Genomic DNA, 15,103 nt, shown 5'->3' on the forward strand with positions numbered 1-15,103 from the left:
GCCTTCCTCTGGATCAACTTGTAGTTAGGCAGGTTAGGTATAGGCATTATGGTTGAACTTGATGGACGTATGTCTTTTTTCAACCCAACTTACTATGTTACTATGTTACTATGTTACTATGATTGGTTGCTATGAGTTACTAGATAAGTAGTCAACTTTATATAATTTATTCCCCTATTACAGCCTTAGTAAAAGAGTTAGGTTTTACAGTAGAAAAATGTAGTTGCACTGCATTACCCACTACATATCCTGGGATATCTAAGTGAACCCACATCTGAGCAATAGGTGGAAACTCTATCATGTAATAACAGGATATCCAAATATTTTTTAGAGATCACAAGATTACAATTTGAATGACAGATGCCATCATTTTCAGCTGTTTCTTGGAGGATACATGTTTCCGTTTTATGGATACATTTCATATCCTGCAATTAAAGACGTTAATAGAATCACATCCCATTTGGGATATACAGATTTAGAAATGTCACTTGCTGAAAATTTAATGACTCTACAAGAGGTTACAAATTATTTATGAGTGAGTTAATAGACTGGACAGAATAAGGGAACAGAGTGTACATTTCAGTTGACTGTCATTTCAAGTAAGGTATTCAGAGAAGAATCAGTTCTTGGGCTAGGCTGTGGATCACCCAGACATTCAAAAATCACTTAATGTAAGATTTCAAGAATGTGAAAAGAAAAACAATGGACTGAGTAAGCACACCAATAGTAAGTAAAGTATAGTAGGAATGGAACTAATCTGGTCAAAAACTGATGGAAACACACACAAATGTTCTGGCCTTATGTTTTGTAAGTAATTTAATCTCTGTAAATTCACATTCTAAAAAAGGAGTTTTCTTTAAAAACCACAAGCAGGGGCAATTGGGGGGGTGAGATCCTTGCCTAAGTTGGCATCTTACTGGGGGTAGGAAAATAGCTGCCCACAATTTAAACTTCCCTTTTTAACACAGGAAGTTTGGCTTTTTGCTATTTTATGTAGATGACCGCCGTAGCAACCTGTATACTAACAAAAAAGAACAGCCCTTATAACTTTTGTCAGTATAATAAAATACTGGTGTCGTGGTAAAATATCATGGTCTTTTTTAGTTATGATAAAGTTTTTTAGCATGATAAAGGAGAGACATCTGTATGATTGTTCTGGTTCCATTTAGGATTGTTCTGGTTCCAACGCCTCTGGTGCGTTGATCGTTTTTATGGGAAAAAAGAACACCCCCATCTGCCTATAATCCCCTCTAATGTACTTGTACAGAGTAATCATGTCCCCTCTCAAGTGCCTCTTTTCCAGAGAAAACAACCCCAACCTCAACAGTCTAACCTTATAGCTTTAATCTTCCATCCACTTTACCAGTTTAGTTGCACATCTCTGCACTCTTTCCAGCTCATTAATATCCTTCTTAAGGACTGGAGCCCAAAATTGCACTCCATACTCAAGGTGAGGCCTTACCAGAGACCTATAAAGAGGCAAAATGAGTCAATGCCCTTTTTATACAAGACAGCACTTTATTTGCTTTAGTAGCCACAGAATGACATTACCAGGAATTAGACAACTTGTTATCTACAAAAACCCCTAGACCCCTTTCCATTAAGGATACCCCAACAAACTACAATTTAGTAGATAGCTTGCTTTTATATTATTTCTACCAAAGTGCATAACTTTGCACTTGTCCACATTGAACCTCATTTTCCAGTTTGCTGCTCAGTTTTCCAATTTTGTCAAATCACTCTGCAAAGCGGCAGCATCCTGCATGGAACTTATAGTTTTGCACAATTTAGTGTCGTCAGCAAAAATAGAAACAGTACTCTCTATGCCCACCTCCAGGTCATTAATAAACAAGTTAAAAAGCAAAGGACCAAGGACTGACCCCTGCGGTACTCCACTAACAACACTGGTCCAATTAGAAAATGTTCCATTTACCACCACTCTTTGTAATCTATCCTTCAGCCAGTTCTCTATCCAATTACAAATATTATGCTCTAGGCCAATATTCCTCAATGTGATCATTAACCTTCTGTGCGGTACTGTATCAAACGCTTTAGCAAAGTCCAAGTAGATGACATCTACTGCCATTCCAGCATCAAGGTTCCTGCTCACCTATGAACCTCTGATTAAGTACTCTCTAGGTACGAAACGTGTAAGGCTGTTTTTTGGCTCTTTATGTATGGATAAATAAACTCACTATGTTCTTATCTTAACCACGCTCATTTTTGTCTATTTTTGTGAATAGTCCGGATGTGCCTGGCAGCATTTTTCTTAAATGTGTACTTCCCACTGGCTCCCTAAGCTGAAGGTCTGGGGCATGAGCACCCAGACCCACCTGAACTAAGGGTAAGATTTCTACTACAATTTGCTCTAACTGTGAACATTTTGGTGTGATTCCTGCTCACCTCCTCATAAAAGGTGACTAAATTAGTCTGGCAAGATCTGTTACGCATAAAACCATGCTGTCACAAACTTAAAGTATTTTGAACTACAATGTATTCAAGTACCCAATCCCTTATTACCCCTTCCAAAAGCTTTCCTACTACTGATGTCAGACTAACAGGGCTATAGTTTTCAGGCTGAGAATGGGATCCCTTTTTAAATAACGGCACCACATTAGCAATTCGCCAGTCTCTCTGCACCATGCCAGACCTCAATGAAAATTAAGTGAAGAGGTTTGGCAATCACAGAGCTAAGCTCATTTAATACCCTGGGATGAATCCCATCCGGTCCTGAACCTTTGTTTACCTTTACATGTTTAAGTCTCTTTTGAATTTCCTCCCGAGTGACCCATGCGTCAGTAGCTAAATTACTAGAACTGGGCATATTGAAAGGGAAGCCTTCATTAGCTGGCTCCTCAGATGTATAGACAGATGAAAAATAAGAGTTCAAAATTTCTGCTTTTTCCCCGTTCTCATCAACCAACTGACCCCCCCGTGATAATAAGGTTCCCACCCCTTCTTGCTTCATTTTTTTACTATTCACATAATTAATGAAATAATTTTGGATGCTTTTTACTCCTAGCTGCAGTATATCCCTATTTCTAGCTTGCCTAATAAAAGATTTACAGAGATACACCTGCTACATTCTACATACTTGTCTCAGTGAATGGCGCCGCCATCTTTAATAAGGCATGCCCACTTCCTTTCCCTCACTGTCTCTACTTTGCATGCGCCCCCAACATCCTCCCTGTGCCCCCCCCTGTGTCCTTCTGTGTCTCCCCCCTAGCAGCTGCGTCCTTATGTGTATCCAGGTATGTGTATCCATAACATACACGCTCGCGTCCTCGTCTGGAAAAAACCCCCGCCGCCCCCCTCTTGTCACACACCACCTGCTCCGGTCCGCTCGCTTCCTTTTGTCAGCACCCCCCCCTCCGCTCGCTCGCTCTCTCCGGTCCGCTCCCCCCTTGCCTCTCCCTTGCCACCTGCTTGCCGGCTGTCTCTTCACGTATGTGTATCCATAACATACACCTCTTGTCTGCACAACCCACCCCCACCGCCCCCCTCTTGGCACACACCACCCGCTCGCTTCCTTTTGTCAGTGCCCCCCCCGCTCACTCACTCCGATATGTTCCCTGCTTGCCTCTCCCCCCCTGCCTCTCCCCACCTTGCCTCTCCCCCCACCAGCACCTGTTTGCCGGCTGTGTCTTCTTCTTCTGTGCCAAGCTGCCGCTGCATACACTACTTATAAGGGCAGCGGTCGCCATGGCAACCGGATGCTAGGGGAGGTGCGCATGTGCTGCCAGCAACAGTCCTGGTCGCATGGTCTGTGCAGAAGTGAGGCATTATGGGAATCTTCTCTACACAGCTCAGCGTTTTTTCTTCCTGTTTGGCTTCAGATCTGGGAGAAATATGGGGAGACTTAAGGGCACTATTGAGACAACTGAAGTTATGCCTGCATTTTGAGATTAACTCTTTACTAGCCTTTCCTTCTCCTTTAAATGCTTTAAAAGCACGTTTTTTATTACCAACTTCGACACTAACACTTTTATTCAGCCATAAAGTTTTGTTTTTCTCTGCCTCTCCTTGCTTACAAGGGAAATATACTGATCTGTATACTTGCAAAGCAATGTTTTAAAGATGTTCCATTTTCCTCCTGTGTCTAACCCTATGAAAAGCCTTTCCCAGTTGACACTTTGCAGAGATGCCCTTATACTGGCAAAGTCTGCACGTCTAAAATTGAGCGTTTTAGTTACTCCCTTATAAAGGACCATGTTGTGATCACTGTTCCCCAAATGCTCACCCACACAAATGTTAGAGATGAGTTAATTATTATTAGATATTACCAGGTCCAAAATAGAGTCATTCCTAGTAGGTTCTTGAACCGCCTGAAATAAAAAGTTGTCATTTAGCATATCTACAAGCCTACTAGCTTTTTCTGACTTAGCCACCCCATTACTCCAGTCAATGTCTGGATAATTTAAGTTCCCCATCATAACAACTTGACCCAGTTGTGAAGCCTCCTCCATTTGCAACAGTAGCTGGGTCTCATCCCCCTCATCTATACGGGGTGGTTTATAGCATACACCAATGATCATTTTCTTTGTAACCTTTAACCCTGCTGAAGTTTCTACCCAAAGAGATTCAACATTTTCATTGGTAATGTCTTTACTACATGGCTTTAAATCCGACTTTAAATAAACCAAACCCCTCCACCCTTTTTAAACTTTCTGTCCCTCCTAAAAAGTGTGTAACCATTTAAATTCACGGCCCAGTCACATTTTTCATCCCACCAGTGATACCAACTGAATAACAATTTTCAATACATGCAATAGCCTGCAGCTCCCCTAATTTACTCAACAAGCTTCGCGCATTAGCCAGCATGCAGCGGAGATTACTACTTCTCTCTCTGATGTTTACATTAGCTAATGGAGAGTTAGAGCTAAGGTGAATATTGTAACAATGGAAGCTCCTTATCTGATAAACTATATGCTCCCCTCACTCCTCCCCCATGACCCTTTGCTAGTCCCGCTGCCCCGTCTACACTAGCTTTCCCATAAAACTCTAGCTCACCCCCCCCTTTGTCTAGTTTAAACACTCCTCCAGCCTCTTAACCATTCTCTTCCTTAGCACAGTGGCCCCCCTTCCATTGCGGGTCAATCCGGCAAGGCTACACCCATGTTGCAACATGTATGGAAAATCCTTTATGGTCCATGTAATTAATATTTATTCACCATCTGTTAAACATCTATTTGTCCAAAATTTCTACATTCCTACAAGTCTTCTATTGTTTTCCATTATCAATAGACAGTTCTTTGTGGGGACCCATCTTACCTGGAGCTGAAATGTTTATCAAATTGTTACATTTTTTAAAAGCAACTTTCTGTTGATCTATTAAGGTCTTTCTGGATCACCTTAAAACATACAGTACAGCATAAATCAGATAGCATATCATTGGCCCAGTTTAGACATATGTCCAGAGGTGGACCATTCTGGCTGGGAGCCCAAGGCATTGCATGTGCAATGACATTGTGGGGGAGAGCACATGGCAACAAGCGACACCAGGGGCAAGACAACACAGGCCAGGAGTGGGCAGGAGAGGTACCTGCCTACTGCCCCCCATTAATGCACCCTTGGCAGTTGCCTCATCTGTATACCCCTAGTTCTGGCCTTGCATATGTCCCTTTAATTTGTGTTGGGGGGTCTGATATCAAATGTTCACTTTTTTAGCTCTACTGTTTACTTGATGGTTAAGGCACTTCAGGTAAGCATGGCTATGGCATATTTTACAAAAGTGGTTATAAGGGAATTCTCAAACCTTTATCCCAACTTTTGTGAATTTATCTTTTAAACAGACAGTTTTCGATTTTGGGCCAGATTCAATATAGTTAGAAAAAGTTATCTCATGGCTCATCATATGAAAACTCATGGATGAGATTCAATTTGAAGAGACAAAACTTTTCTCCCAATTCATTTTCAGTTTTTTCCTATAGACTTCAATAGTAGGAATGTTGGCCAAGGTAGGTGTAATGACATTAATACAAGTGTATTTACTCTTGCAGGGAAGCTTAATATTAATGTAAAACAATGTTTTCCCTAACAGATTCATCCTTAACACCACCTGGCACGAGCAGACGCAGACAATCGTCTTCTGCTCCCATTCCAGGTATTTTTGTTAACAAATTTCGTTAGACCTGTGTTTTGTGTTAGGCTTGTGCAGAGGCATAATAGTGAATTGTGTCCGTGTATATTGCAGCTGTTTCAATTCTAGAAGTGCAGTGTATTGCTAATAACATAGGTGATAATCATGACAATCATTATTGTCCATGAAGTTTGTCTGGCATCATGAACATAATAACAAAAAAATTAAATAAAGTCTTTTTTTCTTTTTTCCAAAAGGTGGACGCTCCTCTTCTGTGCTCCACTCCCCACGGTGCGATCCTGCAATTGGAGGGGATACGTTTAGAGGGGAGGAAAGTGATAGAGGGTCACATGTAGGTGGCAGTGATGTGGCCTTCTTCTCAGCTGAGCTGGCCAACATTCCCCAGCAGCAGCTCCCAACCCAGGCCAGAGGAGAGAACGTGGCCCCCCAGGAACCTGAGAAAGATAGGTTCCACAAATCCCTAGTTAGGCATCACAAAGCCTTGATGCGCATAATGGATCTGATGCGTCGACTTGTGTGTGGCCACTAACGCCTACAATGCAGGTCAGGCACGGCAAGCCGCACACAAGTCGCCAATGCTAAGCCTCCAGCAGGCCAGCGAGGCACGGAAGGACCAAGACGAGGCTGACATGTTGAGCCTCCATCAGGCCAGCGAGGGGAGGAAAGCACAACATGAGGCTGCCTTGTTGAGCCTGCAAGAGGAGCGGGTAGAGCTCAAAAGGCAAAAAGTGGCTCTGTTGGCCTGGTCACTGAGCGTATGGCATCCAGGACCTGGCCAAGGCACCACAAAAAGGTGGGCTGTGACGCCCCCCCGTAAACCCCCCAAACCCTCTGGAAACTGCCAGTGGCCAAAAAGTGCAGGGAGCACAGCAGTTTGACCATCCCGGGGACAGCACGGCTTCTGCGAGTCAGTGGATGCAGGGAAGGCTCAAGCTGCTCATACAGGCTGGATATTGCCACCCTATTGAGCCTGTAGCGCCTGACCACTTCATCCTTGCTTAAGCCCTCTAATGTGGCCCTTTCCCTAAAAAAACAAGGCCGCATAACTCGGGAAGGCTGGGGGTCTTGACGTTCCTCCTCCCTGTCAAGCAGAAACCCCATAGCATACTCCATTTTCGTTTTTCAAGTGAAAAATTAAAAATTTGCTCTGCCCAATGCCTCCCCCAATCAGGCGCTAAAATACGCACACATTCGCGCGCTAATTAACACATTTAACGCTTTAGGTGCTTTTGTGAATTATGCATTCGTATTCTTTTTATTCGCTAATTGCCCGTGAATTAACACATGTAATGTGCGACTTAACACACGTGGTAATGCAGGCGCGAATCGCACGTTAATTTTCGCGTCTATTTTAACGCAAAAAAATTAACGCAATTAGCCCTATTACCTCAAAAAACTATTAGGGCAGGGGTACATGGGGAGATTAGACAAACCGCAACAAATCTCCATTGTCGCGGGTGACTAATCTCCCCGCAATGCCATACCACCAGCTAGAATGTAATTCGCCGGTGGGATGGCATACACGGCGCAGCGTATGAGGAAACTTCAGAGGCAACTTGAGAGGAAACTTCAGGTGACTTAGGCAAATTGCGATGCCGCGTATGCCATCCCATCTGCGATTTACATTCTAGCCGGTGGGATGGCATTGCGGGCAGATTAGTCACCCGCAACAACGAAGATTTGCCACGCGATTTGCCCTGTGCGCCACTGCCCTCATTGTCTCATTTATTAAGATAAAACTAACATAATAATGCAAATGTTAGCTAAAAACTTTTATATATAAGATTGTATAAATTACACTTTTTTGTTTAATCAATGTTTTACTTCTTTTAATGAGGCTTTTTGCACCTATTGTTCTGTGGTTATTAATATGATAACCCCCAACTGTGCACCTACAAAGGTGTGAAATGAAGATTGTGTGAAACAAAGCAGAGAAGATTAGCAAAGAATTAATCTGACTCAGGGGAAAGAGTTACACTAAAATTCACTCGATTTTTATGTTGTTTAAAAGACAAATTCACAAAGAATCTCTAAACTGTCTTTCTTTCACCAAAATCTGAAAAGTTGCATTAAGACAGAATTTAAGCAGATTTTTGTTTCTGTATATGGAAAAAGTATTATACACCAGTTTTACTTCAAGAACAGCTATCTTCACTTTTATAAATTTCCCCAGTAGAGGGTGATTTACAAATTTCCATGGTCATGAGTAGTGTTGAGCGAATCTGTCCCAAAAAATTAACAACGCAGAAAAAATTCACGAAATGCGGGTACCACATGACTTTTTTGATATGCGCACATTTTTTGACACAACCATGCTGTTTTTTATGCTGCCATGCCCTTGTTGACATGGCCATGCCTTATTTGGCTCAAAAGCAAATTTTTGCACGTTTCCTATGATAAAATGCAGAATTTCACTGCAAATCTATACCTGCTGAAAATATTTGCTCATCACTAGTCATGAGTTAAATGAGCTTGCGGGAAAAGGTTAAAATGTCTGTTAAATATGACATTAAAATGTCGGACAAGATACTAGAAATGTTAAAAAGACAAATTTGCAAAAGTGGAGATAGAGGTTTGTGAATAAAGTGGAAAATCTCCACTTTTACGCCGTGGATGCACTGACTCTTCAAGCAACAAAACACTCTCCTTAATAGCAAGATAGCAAGAAAGCAGCTCCCTGACACCTGTGGTAGATATCAGAATAGCATTTAATAGTAAGAAATCCAAGTCCAGCTTGGGACTCCTCCAGTTAAATGGCAGTAGGAGGAACAATAGGTTATCTGAAAGCAGATCTAATGTGTAACACTGGTTCCTTCTGAAAGCTCAGACTCAGGCACATTCTCAGTGCATTTACTGAGATGGCTGCCTACACACTGATATTACAATTAAAAAAAAATACATTTGTTGGTTCAAGAATAACATTTGAAATGGTAAAGTGAATTCTTTGCTACATTACAGTGTAATTTAGAAATAAAATCCCTTTAAGGTAGGAGATTCAGTCTGGCTTTCTACATGGCACAGTAAGATGGCTGTATCTTTTAAGAAGCGTGGTCAAAGATTTCTGGGACAATTTCCTATTGTTAAAGGGGTGATTAACCTTTAATGTAACTTTTAGGGGGAATGTAATAAAAGTTGGTAACGGAAGAATCATTCACAATGCGAAAATGTATCCCTCTGTGCAAACAAATTTGCCTTTGTGCAAATATTTATATTATATTTATATTATATAATTTATATATCAGTCTCTCATTCAAACCCCTCCTTGGTAGACCCTAGCAACCAGACAGCTATTATAACTCCAAATTGGAGAGTTGCTTAACAATTATTGAAATAATGAAAAACTACAAATAAAAAATAAGGACCAATTGCAAACTGTCTCAGAATATTACTCTCTACATCATACTAAAAGTTAACTCAAAGGTGAACAACCCCATCAGGTTCTAAAATTGATTTAATTTTACAGTCATTCTCTGCTTTATTAAAACCTGTAGTTCCTAACTCTCTCCACCTAAACTTGTGTCAGTCGCTGGTTCTGCAGAATCTGAGTTACAGGCAATCTTTGACCGAGGATTTCTAGAGGTTGTTTTTAATATCCCATTAGCTGGAAACGTTTTTCTCCTGAATAGAACTCCTGGGAACCTGCACTAACCTGCACTGACTATCCTCAGGACACCTGTAGTGATCGCCTTGGTCGAGGGCAATGTAAGGTGCATGCTTTATCTCCTGTTCAACATATACATATGCATTCAAATGTGCGTAGGTCATGATGCTCAGAAGTGTGTACGTTGTAATGCAGATGTGTGTATCTTACCACACAGATGCATGCATGCACACTAGACTGCTTATTCTTTGCAAAGTGATTTTCCTTGCCTAGCCTGTGAGTAACTAAGGGGCCGATTCACTAAAGGTCGATAAAGCTTATCGCATGCTTTTTTGCGTTAAAAAGCATGCGATAATTAAGTCCCGATTCATCTAAATTATTTCGCATGCGTTAAGACGCATATCACATGTGCAAAAAACCGCACTATTTACCTCACATTGCGTTAATTCTCCCATAGAAATAATACTAACGCATGATTCACAGACACACATGATGCGTTAAACGCGTTAAATATCTCATTAGTCTGTGCGAATATTAAAACTTACTTGGGGCAAGCGGTACTTAAAGAAAATTGTGGTTCATGAGCTTTTGGCAACACAACATGGACTTTGCAGTGTTATTTTTTTAAGTATGTGTTGGCCCTAGAGTGATGCATCCTCCAGTTTTCAGGGAAATGGTAATTTTCAGAACAGTAGTTTTCCGAAAGTAATGGTTACGTGCGTTGAATCGTGCGCTGATATAGCAAGTGGCGAAATATATTGTTTTTATTATTTTTATCTTTATACTTTATTTTTTTATATTGTTTGTTTGTATAATATTTTTATTGTCCAGATAATATTTTACACAAATTTGTAGGGCTGGTGTCATGTCATAATCACACACAAATTGTTCACCTTTTCTTTTACTGGCATTTTTTGCCCTAATACAGTGATCAAAATGTATTATTACTATTGTATATTTTTTTAGGGATTGTTTTTCATTTTAGTTAGTTATTGTATTTTTAGCCACTATAGTACATTAGTTCCAATGAAAAACAAAAGTTGGTTACTCGTTTGTACCTTTTTAAATCAAACATATTTTTATTGTTTTCACAGAGGCCTGGGCCTAGGGTGGCACAAATTTAGAGGCGGCATGGCACCCAGCCGCATCTAAACTTTGCTCCCATAAGGAGCAATAGGGACATGACACACAGAAAACTTCAGCGCATCCTGTCCTTAGCAAGCCAGGCGGGCACCCTAGGCAACCTGGCTGGCTTGGCTCACCACGGTGCCCCGTGAACACGCGCATGTGCAAACAAGCACACAATGCGCACACACAAGGCGACGTGGTTGCCGGGGGCACTGGCGGCAGGTACTGCAGTGGCTTTTCTGCCTACCCCTAGTTCCAGCCCTGGTACTTAGTGCTCTGTATGAGCGCTAAATGGATCCACATCCATGCAATCCGGGGGAGGGGGGGGGTCTGGGTGCCATCAGAAGGAATCTGGCTTTAATTGTTTTGATTGGTTGTATTGTATTTTAGAAACTGTATTGCATTTGTTGCAGTTCTTGATTATTTGTTTTTGCCTGTGAAATTTTTCTAAACAGTATCTTCATTTTGGTCCTTGTAGAGGCCATATAGTTTTGCAATAGTATACATATTAGGTAGCAAACTATTTAAAAGGCCGTGGGTTTAACATTTAGGATGTGTTATCTGTCTGTTTAAGGTTACATGGGACATAAGATGCTGTAAACGAAAAGGTTTCAAGACATTTTCAGAAATATAATAAAAAAACTAATCTTATTACAGCTTAGTAATTTAGTGCAAAAACACATACTCACGCATTTTGCATTCAGCAGATAGTATATTTTCAAAATATTTATGGTGTCCTGGTGTCTGTTAACTTGTAGAGTCTGTTACCACACATACAGCTCAGTAAACAATGTATGCAAAATTTTTACTTTAGGGTGTCTACATGGCACATGGATAATCCTATCCATACTGAGCAAACTGGTTCAGAAGACAATAAAAATGTTTGATTTTCTAATCTTGGTACCTAATGACATGGGAAATCATGGGAAATCAGATGCTACAAAATGCATGGTCCAGGGATTTTGCATTTGGCATTGTGTGTATTTCTGCTGGAACTTAGTTAAAGTCCAGTAACTGCTATTAAAAATAGCATTGACATTGTCATTCTGACTTGATTGAAACCATCAATAGCCATCTGATTAAAAGACCTGTAAAAGAATATTTGAAATCCTTGCACTTACACATATATATATAACAATATATATATATAATTATTGAGTAAACAAACTTCTTTTTCTGTACCGCAAAACAATACTGTCTAAAATATCTTGGTGTTATTTTTGTGAGGCAATGTGAGGCAAAAGGTTTTTCTGTCATTCTAAACTGATGAGAAATACATGCATCTGACTGCTAACAATAACATGTAACATTTTTATATTGTATTTCTTAAATTTTTGTTCTTATCTTATCAAATTATGCATTTGACAGAATTATAGAGGAAAGAGGACAATGGCGCATTTGTGCAAGCCAGTGCTACACAGACATAGAACCCAATATGACAATGGAGACAAGCCCTGCAAGTGTTGTTTTGCGCTCTCTGAAGTAAACACAAAGCCGCTATTGTTATTCATATCCCTTTGTTTGTTTTGAATGAATAAACACTAAATATTTGCTGAAAACATACTATCCTTCTACTTATTGCAAACAAACCAAATTATTTCCTTTAGAAGCCAGTCTATAGCTATATTGAAAATGTATAGTAACTTTTATTATGTTTGATAGGGGCACCTATTCGGACATATGTTCCCTAGGCTTCTCTAAGCGTGCATGTGTGGAAAAAATTCTTGATGTGGTCTCTAGCTAGCTTCAAGAAGTGTGCAGGCACTGGCGTAAGTACCTGCACCCCTGGTAGTTATGCCACTACCTGCACTCTGACATTACACATACTGTAAATACACGCGCAAATTTTTTACACATTTCAGCATGTTGTTTTGCCTAATGTACAGTAGAATTACTGATCATTGATCACAGGATGAACAAATTTGCATTAGTGCAGTAACTCATAGAAACCAATCAAAGCTTTAACTGACCTGTATGCCTTGTTTCTCACATGTCCTCAGCCTTGTGTTGCAGCACTTCCTGAAGAGCTGAAATTTGACTCTGCACATGGTGGAGCACCTTGTAGAGCAGTGGTTCTCAACCTTCCTAATGCCGCGGCCCTTTAATACAGTTCCTCATGTTGTGGTGACCCCCAACCATAAAATTATTCCTAAGACCATCAGAAATACGTGTTTTCCGATGGTCTTAGGCGACCCCTGTGAAAGGGTCGTTCGACCCCCAATGGGGTCCCAACCCACAGGTTGAGAACCGCTGTTGTAGAGCAACACTGGGCCTTCAGAAACTACCTGCTGGAGCACAGTGCCCATGGTACTTAGGGGGCAAATTTTAGTGCAGAGCAGTGGCAGCAGATGAGAGCAGGCCACACATTTTGTTAGCAGGGACAATGCATGTGTCAGTGATGTCATACCCCTGGCTTTTGAAGGGTGCTGGGAGGCAGGATTAGGAGGAAATGAGGAAGATGAAGGAGAGGAGCACTTGGTGCCTGCAGAGCAGGGGGAACAGGGCCAATGCCACCCAACCACCCCAGCTGTTGTCTGCGGGGGGGGGGAGATGACTTTCTGCATCTAGAGGGCAGTCAAGAAGAGGTTGGTCGGGGACACCTCTTCTACATGGCTGTCCATATACAGACATGCCTCCAGAGCAATCCCTGGATCTGCTCCATCAAAGACCGGGAGGATTACTGGGTGGCCACTATGCTTGACCCACGGTACAAGGAAAATGTGGGGGAGTTCCTTGTACCCAGCCAGTGAGAGAGGAGCGTGGGTCACTTAAAGAGGGCTCTGTGCTCCAAACTGGTGTAGGCATTCCCCTGGTCTAAGACTTCTCAGGCCTCCACTATTCCACACATCCAGCAGAGATAGGAGTCTAGAAGCTGTGTGGGTAGAGGTGGTGGCAATCTCATGGATGTGTGAAGAAGCTTCTTCAAGCCTCAACAGACAGCAGCAGGCTAGGTCAGCAGCCAAAGTTGCCACCAACAGTGGCTGAAGAATATGGTGGTTGACTACATAGGGTCTGTAAGTGTGCAGGACACCATGCGCACTGATGATGACCCCAATCATTTTTGGTTTACGAGGCTGGACCAGTGGCCAGAACTGGCACTATATGCTCTGGAGGGGCTAGCTTGCCCCCCCTGCAAGTGTCCTGTCAGGGCATGTCTTCAGTGCCGCAAGCGGGGTCACCGAGAAGTGAACATGGCTATCCACTGGCAGCTTGGATATGCTTGCATTTATAAAGATGAATGTTGCATGGATAAGCAGGGATATCCAAGTGCCCATTGCAGACATCAGAGACTAACCTCCTCTCCTCCTCACAAATGTACTCCTCCTCTCTCTATTGATGCCTTATACTCCTATACCCTCCTCTCATAGACTCCACCTTACTTGTTTGCCTATTCCCCATCTGGCTTCTATCTGTGCTGCTACTGCTGCTACTATTAGAGGCATTGACACCGGATGCAGCAGGACCACCAGTAGTGCCATTCTCCATAACATAACTTTGAATGCAAGTCCTTAACTAGCCTTCAAATAATTTGCGCATAATCCATTTTAAAATATTTCAGCTTTCCTCCAGTCCATAGGAAAGCTGATCTAAAACTAAATGTAGCTCTCCAAATATCTTAGGGTGTATTCCATCTGGGCCTGGTGCCTTAATCACATTAATTTTTGAATAAACTTTCATGGACCATGTCCTGTGTCAACCACTGACTAGATTGAGCTGAGCCAACAGTGCAGCTTTCGGTTGGTCTTGGAACTCTGGCTCCTCTACTATATACACTGAAAAAAAGAACTGGTTAAGCACATCCATTTTACCAGTCAGACTCTTTGCATTTGTACATACATTTAATACAGGTACCAGAGTAAAATTTTTGCATATATAACTTGTGGTCCCCCAACCAATTCTCCTCCCCATTTTCCTTACTATGCCCACTAACTTATCTAACATATCTTCCACAGAATTACTCACTGCACCCTCCCCCCATGCCTAGTTTAAAATTTCCATCATCATTGAGGTGCAGCCCAGTGTGTGATAGATGTGTATGAGAGGAGGTTTATTAGTGTTTCTTGTGTATTGAAGAATCAGGTTTCCAGTGCTACCACGTGAAAGCTGCTACAATAAAGTCTGTGCCTTGATTCATTGCACCTCTGTATACTATGTCTGCTTCTCATAGTAAAAGCCTGTCTAAAAATCTGTCTAGTCATGGGAGTCACCAGAACCCTTAATTCAAGTGTAAGGGTTTTTCAGTTGTACAGTAAGCCTAGTTAAAGGAAAACTAT

The sequence above is a fragment of the Xenopus tropicalis genome, chromosome 9 (assembly GCF_000004195.4).
Source record: "Xenopus tropicalis strain Nigerian chromosome 9, UCB_Xtro_10.0, whole genome shotgun sequence".
Lineage (NCBI taxonomy): Eukaryota > Metazoa > Chordata > Amphibia > Anura > Pipidae > Xenopus > Xenopus tropicalis.